This window comes from Octopus bimaculoides, chromosome 3, assembly GCF_046866305.1.
Source record: "Octopus bimaculoides isolate indiv1 chromosome 3, ASM4686630v1, whole genome shotgun sequence".
Classification (NCBI taxonomy): Eukaryota; Metazoa; Mollusca; class Cephalopoda; order Octopoda; family Octopodidae; genus Octopus; species Octopus bimaculoides.
This window is the reverse complement of record NC_142930.1, coordinates 77,020,486-77,028,772: the sequence shown is the minus strand read 5'-3', so window position 1 is coordinate 77,028,772 and position 8,287 is coordinate 77,020,486.

Genomic DNA, 8,287 nt, shown 5'->3' with positions numbered 1-8,287 from the left:
GGCTGGGGAGGAATGAAGCTGGTATGCTCCGCTGGATGTGTGATATCAGTGTGCATGTGTGACAGAGCACTATTGTATTGAGAGAGAAGTTGGGCATAAGAGGAATTATATGCAGTGTGCAAGAGAGGAGACTGCACTGGTTTGGTCATGTGATGTGGCTGGATGAGGATAGTTGTATAAAGAAATGTCAATCATTTAACATGGAGGGAAATTGTAGAAGAGGGAGACTCAGGAAGTTACAGGATGAGGTGTTGAAGGCTGATCTCAAAACACTGAACTTTATGAAGGAGATGACAGAAGACTGAAATATGTGGCACATCTCTGTATTCAAGAAGACACCCACCACAAGTTCCTGTAAAACCATCTATGTCAGCATGGAAAATAGATGTTAAATTTTGATGATAATGATGCTGTTGGTGAACACTAAGTTTTTTTTTTCCATATTTTTTTTTTTGCATGACCGCAGCCACTTGGCTGAAACACATAAATAAATAAATAAATGTCTTGAGATGTTTGTAGTTCTAGACATGTTCATCTATATGTGGATAACATTTTTCACAGCTGTGCCACATGCCTGGAACCATTGACACTTTGTGATTAGTAATTATTTTTAGACAAGTATATTTTTCATGTTTGTGTCTGTCCTAGGAATGTAACATAATAAATGATCCAGGTACAGTTAAATTAAACTTTAAAGATATTTAATCACTGAATTTCTTTATTTGATAATTGATAAACATTTTCTAGACCTACTTCTGGAGGAGTAAGAATGACAATGTGCTGGTTCTTCTGAAGCACAATCACTGTAGAATTATGAGTTCAAAGGTTGAGTTCCTTGTGAGTAAGGCCTGTTATCTAGCTGATAATTTAGCATGAAAGAAGACATTTTATTGGTATGTATAACACCATTAGTGGTATCTAATTGGATTTTTTAAAGTTTTATATTTAACTTTTTACAAAAGTGAATTTAGTTGTTTTTCTGGCATTATACTTGATTGTAGTGGTTGTGACTTTAAATTACTTTGACTTTTGGCTATTTATAGCTGACTTTATAAGGCTCCATGCATTACATATGTTAATTTAGCTATTCTGTATTAGTTATTTGCATGCCTTTTATCAAAGCCTTAGTCTATATATTGCAAAAAAAAACAAACAAACAAATAAATTAATTATGAATGAGTTGCCACCAGTTTGGAGAATGTATGAATATTTATTTAATTCACAAGCAAATACTTAAGTTTGTAAAAGAAACATAACATTCAAAATGGAATAGATGCAAACATAGATTTCTGTGATGGCATGGTTTTACTTATTGATGATTTTATAGATTTTTTTTTCTTTTTGACAGCAGTGACAGAATGGCTTAGTAGGATTGGATTAGGTATGTGAAATGAGACTTTTCACAAGGTCTTGTGAATTACTAATTGAGACACCACTTAGCTATTTTCATCTGATGTATTAAAAGTCATGCAGCCTAGTAGCTATTTCTACAGATCATTAACAATGACTAGGAATTACTAGCACAAATGACAAAATAAAAAGGCTCATCTAGGAATTGAAAGTTGGTTACAGATTCTTTGTGAATTATAAACCTTTTATTCTTTAACCTCAGAACTAATTGAGCAGAGATATGACCAAAAGTGTTTTAAATATCACCCTTCCATCATAAAAAAGGAAGAACAAATTAGCCAATGTAATTCTTGATGTATAAAGAGGCTAATGGTCATGGATGGAATGATTATGTTCAACCTAGGCTGACCTGGGGCTAAAAAGCAGCAACTTATTTAAGGTGAAATTGATTTAGCTTTGAGAGTTAAGTATTTTGGCCATGGACACACTACAAAGTAAGCACAGGATATACAAATGAACTCTCAGCTGTTTGTGTGGTATTCCATTCACTCGTCATATTACTGGTAATTATATCATTTACCCCTACCATTGCAAGTTAGTAGCTAGAATCAATTATTTTATTTGACTAAAACATACAACTTTAGTGTATGGAGAACAAAAAATATACATTTGCAAATGAATATATGTTGGAAATATATTGCAAATGACTGCCAGTCAGCTTTCACCCAAGATCTACCAACATGCATCTGCACTGGAAGAAACAATTCATAGCACAGACAAAATGTAATGCATTTAGTGTGCAGCTTTTCTTTATCACCCCTCTACTGGTCTCAACGATTATTTGCACTATTATGTAGATTTTTGTGTCTCTATTCTTTTTATATATTTCAGCAGGTGTACTTGTTTCTCAACTTCAGGTGCCAAAGAGTATGATAAGGAAAACAAAATAGCCTAGTACTCTAAAACCAATTATTGCTATTCTAATAAATGTTTTTTCTGTAGAAATGTAGTGATATGTGTAACTTGAGACTGACTTCACCAACTCAAATATTTTAAAGGTCGAGTGAATTGTTTGGGTTGGTAGTAGCGATAATGGTGATAGTTGTGGTATTAGTAGTAATGTTTTTTTGAGAAGCTAGAGAAAAAGGCAGGTGTAGTACTCAGTCACTGACTTAGAATCATCATCATCATCGTTTAATGTCCGCTTTCCATGCTAGCATGGGTTAGACAATTTGACTGAGGACTGGTGAACCAGATGGCTACACCAGGCTCTAATCTGATTTGGCAGAGTTTCTACAGCTGGATGCCCTTCCTAACGCCAACCACTCAGAGAGTGTAGTGGGTGCTTTTACGTGCCACCTGCACGAAGACCAGTGAGGCGGTACTGGCAATGGCCACACTCAAAATGGTGTATTTTACGTGCCACCTGCACAAGAGCCAGTCCAGCAGCATTGGCAACGATCTCGCTCGAAAGTCTTTATACGTGTCACCGGCACAAGTGCCAGAAAGGCGAAGCTAGGCACAGGTGCCATCACGATTTCGCTTTCGCTTGCCTCAATAGGTCTTCGCAAGCTGAGTTTCATATCCAATCAAGGAGATGACGTTGGCATGGGTGGCAGTCATCGAATTTAGTTCGATTTCAATTTCACTTGCCTCAACAGGTCTTCGCAAGCTGAGTTTAATGTCCAATGAAGGAAAGGTACGCATAAGTGGGCTGGCTACACCCCTGGCAGAGGCCTTGGATTTAGGTCTCACTTGGCTTGCCGGGTCTTCTCACACACAGCATATTTCAAAAGGTCTCGATCAGAAGTCATCGCCTCGGTGAGGCCCAATGTTCGAAGATCTTGCCTCACCACCTCATCCCATGTCTTCCTGGGCCTACCTCTTCCACAGGTTCCCTCAACTGCTAGGGTGTGGCACTTTTTCACACAACTATCCACATCCATTCTCGCCACATGACCATACCAGCGCAATCGTCTCTCTTGCACACCACAGCTGATGCTTCTTAGGTTCAACTTTTCTCTCAAAGGTACTTACACTCTGTCTAGTATGCACACTGACATTACACATCCATCGGAGCATACTGGCTTCATTCCTTGCGAGCCTACGCATGTCTTCAGCAGTCACGGCCCATGTTTCACTGCCATGAAGCATGGCTGTTCGTACACATGCGTCATACAGTCTGCCTTTTACTCTAAGAGAGAGAGACCCTTTGTCACCAGCAGAAGTAAGAGCTCTCAGAACTTTGCCCAGGCTATTCTTATTCTAGCAGCTACACTTTCAGTGCACCCTCCCCCACTACTAACTTGGTCACCCAGATAGTGGAAGCTATCAACCACTTTTAGTTTTTATCCCTGGAATGTGGCAGAAGTTGTTTTCTGCGCATTTACAGTGTTTATAGCTCCTGAACATCTACATACAAAAACTAACTTCCTACTTAACCTTTCTTTGATATTGCTGCACCTCTTATGTGTCCATAGCTTGCACTGGGTGCTTCTCATAGAGTTTCTACCTACGCCTTTTCTACAGATCAAGCAGGGCCATCTACCTGAAGGGGTTTGTGTTTTGTTTACCTTCCTACTTAGGACTTTGGTTTTAGCTAGGTTGACTCTAAGGCCCTTCGATTCTACTCCTTGTTTCCACACCTGAAACTTCTCCTCTACTTCTGATAGTGACTCAGCAATTAGTGCAAGGTCATCAGCATAGAGGAGCTCCCAGGGGCATCCTGTTTTGAATTCCTCTGTTATAGCCTGGAGGACTATGATAAATAGGATGGGGCTGAGGACAGAACCTTGGTGGACCCCTACCTCTACCCGGAATTCTTCACTGTACTCATTGCCAACCCTCACCTTACTGACAGTGTCTCTGTACATGGCTCGCACAGCTCTCATTAACCATTCTTCTATCCCTAGTTTCCTCATTGACCACCAGATGAGGGATCAGGGGACCCTATCAAAGGCTTTTTCTATGTGTCGAAAGCCAAGTACAGAGGTTTATCTTTGGCTAGGTATTTCTCCTGAAGCTGTCCTACCAGAAATGTAGCATCAGTGGTGCCTTTCCCTGGCACGAACACAAACTGCATCTCATCTAATCTGACTCGGTCCCTAAGTAGTTGGGCTATGACCCTCTCCGTAACTTTCATTACCTGATCTAACAGTTTGATACCTCTGTAATTATTTGTATGTAAAGCGTCACCTTTACCTTTGTAGCAGTTGACTATGGTGCTGCTACACCAGTCATTGGATGTAACTCCTTTGTGTATCACCTGGTTAACTATATGGGTGACTAGGCTACAGCCGACACTGTAAGACAATTTGAGCATCTCTGCAGTGATTCCTGAAGGGCCGGGGGCCTTCCCTGTCTTCATACTCTTAATTGCTTTATCTACCATGGTACTGTCAACTTGGATAGCTGGTCCCTCTGTTGGGTCGACATTCGGCAGACTCTCTTTCTCCCATTCATTCTCTTTATTGAGCAATCTTTCGTAGTGGCATCTCCAGACCTCTTTCTTTGCAGCCTCGTTTAGTGCAAGCGTACTATCATCCATGCGAACACATTTCTCTCCCATGACATCACGATTCTCTCTCACACACTGTCTTGCAACATGAAATACCTCAAGTCTTTGGTCCTCACGGCACAGAACATTGGCAAACTTTATTTTGGGTCGAGAGGGAACTTTGCACCATCCACAGATCTGGTCAGTGGCCCTCAGCAGGTTGTCCCGTAGAAACATCCAGTTGTCTTCTACATTGTGTGAAGCTACATCCCCCTCTATTTTGTCAAAGGCTTCGAGTAATAAGTCTCTAAATCTCTGTCCATTTGCAGGATCTTTGAGCTTCCAGACCCTTCTCCTCCAAGCTGGTCATCTTCTGGGCAACCACTTAGCCCTGATCCTGAAGTCACTAACTACTAGTCTACGTTGTGGGGTACATTCTTCGCCTGGGAAGGTTTTGGCATTTATAAGCAGCCATCTTTCCCTTTTCCTGGCGAGGATGTAGTCAATTTGGTTAGTGTGTCTGCTAGAACGGTAGGTGACTAGGTGACTGGCAGGCTTCCTGAAGTTACTATTGCAGACCATAAGGTCATTTGCATCACAGAACTCCAGCAGCCTGGTTCCCTCCTCATTGCGGGAAGCAAAACCATAGCCTCCATGTATGCCATAGAAGCCCCGTGAATGTTGTCCAACATAAGGTCCCTGTCATTTGTCGATGAGGTAATCTGCAGGAGGGTGTCATAGAATTGGTCTTTCTGTCTGTTGGGTAGCCTGGGCTGAGGGGCATAGGCCGAGATAATGGTTGCTAACCCATGGTGAAGGACTAATCTAATCTTAAGTATTCTATCGGATACTCTAACTACCTCGATTACCTTATCCACCCATTTCTCCGCAAGAAGTATGCCTACGCCCCCGACCCCGTCTGTGTTCCCTACCCAGAAAATCTTGTACCTGTGTTCTTTGCCTGTGAGGAACCTAGCAGAACCACCTCTCCACCTTACTTCTTGGAGGCAGCAGATATCGACACATCTCCGTTCAATCATCTCAACAATCTCACCAGACCTACCTTTCAGAGTGCCGATGTTGAGAGTGCCAACCCTGTGGATGTGGGAGGTATGGGCCCCTGAGACCCTGGGGCGGGGAACAGCAGCGTCATGTACGTAGTTCTGTTTTTTTTGGGTGGCTATGTAGATAGGATGGGTTATAATAAAGGTTTATTATAATCAAAGAGAATGCAGGTGCAATGTGAGATTGGGAGTAATATATCTATTTACTTAGTGTCAAGTTGAATGCTAATAAAAATGTCTGATTCACTTGAAACATTTCAAATACATCAGATGATGTAATAACATAAGCCATTGTGTAATGTTATACTGTTTAAGTTTTGCACCTAAGAGAACTATTTGGGAGAGTTTGGTTTTTTTTTCTACTGATTCTTAATCTTTTTCAAAATACTAATAATTATAGATTAATGAGTGAAATAAGGTTGTTTAAACCAAAGTTAGTTTTGATTGACATTCTAGTCATGACCAATTCCTCTTTTAGTATATCTAAGGCTAGATGTGTACTTTCTTTTTTAAGAAGGTGGGTGTGATTTGAAAGAATCTGGTTGCTATTTCCAGTTGGTTGAGCAGTTGCATAGTTAACTATTATTTGAATGTGGGGAATATTGGTGGCTATCAAACTGGGAGATAGAATGGTAGGATATAAAAGATTAAAATAAAGCTGATTATTTCATTGACAACTTTTTCAAAATAGCTTTTCAAATATCCGAAGAAGTGATTTCGTAGACAGTCTGTTGTGGCGGACACCCCCAAGTGAGAAGTGGGCTGTTCCACTACTGATAAATACTGGACAGACACAGCAAGCAGTGTCATTCAGCAAGGCACGCTGTATTGGCCAGTCACGCTGATGACAAAATTACATCATCAAAATGCGGGACATATCACAATCTCATACAGCAAAACATTTAATTCTATGTACCAACTTATACATAGGTTTACTGCTAAAATGTTCATGACTACACATCAAATTGTGTGTGTATCCATATAGTGCTGTTTAAAAAAAAAAAAAAAAGAGTACTTAATACCAGAATAAAGATCAATAATATTTTATCTTGGTTGAATTAGTCTTTTGGTACTCTGAGTTTCACATGTGGGTACACAGTCTTCAAGAAATAATGGATTCCTGTCATAGTGGAGGAGAAATAAAATAGGTGGGAAAAAAGGAGAAATTATGTTTAAATTAAGGAAATTGCTCTGGTCATAAACGTGTTCTCCTTTTTGGATAAGTCTATGAAGGTTGACTGAAAAGTTCATAGGCTGACCAAGATACTCTAATTAAATGTGACCAGATGAGGTTTATTTTTCAACATAGTCCCTCTTGTGGTCCACACACTTCCATCAGTGTTGCAGTGCTCTGATCCCATTGGTGAAGAAGCTTTCATCTTGTTAGTCAGAAAAGTCATCAACAGTAGATATGATGTCATCATCACTATGGCACTAGTTCCAACCAAGTATTTTTTCATGTTGGGGAACAGATGATAGTCAGCTAGGGCCAAATAAGGAAAATAGGGAGGGTCATCAACCAGCTGAAAGCCATAGTCATACATAGTAGCCATTTAAACAAAGGACCTATGTGCTGGAGGAGTGTCCTGATGAAACTAGCCCTTTCATCAGTTTTCCTGTTTGGTCTTGATAGCCTTTTGTAACTGCTGCAGCAAGTTGGCATTGTACTTTCCAGTGATGGTGTGACCCTTTTGAAGATAGTCAATATAGACAATGCCTTCTGCATCCCAAAAATCTGAGGCCATCATCTTCCTTGTAAATGAAATGACCTTAGCCTTCTTTGGAGCAGGTTAGGAGGGGTATTTCCACTGCATAGATTGTCTCTTTGTCTATGACTCAAAGCCAACACTCATCCTGGGTTAGGAAATGTTCAAGGAAACCAGCTGGATCTGCCTTAAACAAAGTTAGATATTCCCTTGCTATGATCAGCCTGGTGTGCTTTTGATCAGGTGTCAGAAGACATGGCACCCACTGAGCAGAAACCTTTGTCATGCAAAATTCATTGTGTAGAATATTCTCAGTTCTTTCACAGGATATGCTAATAGTATTAGCTCTTTGATTTATAGTCAATTGCCTGTCAGTCATCACCACGTGGTGAACATGATCAATGTTTTCTTCTGTGTTGGCAGTTACAGGATGTCCAGACTTTGGATCATCTTCAAGACTGTCCCTTCTCTTAATTCAGCTGTCCACCTTTACACTGTTGATAAAGCTGAAGTGTCATCCTCTAATGTAGCAAGCATGTCAGTATGAATGTTCTTGGGGGCTAAACCCTTTTTCTACAGGTTCTTCTTAACACCACAATGCCAAGTTTTGTTCATTTTCATGAGAAGTTCTTACTAGTTACTTTTGAAGTCTGAAAAATTAAATGTCAGTT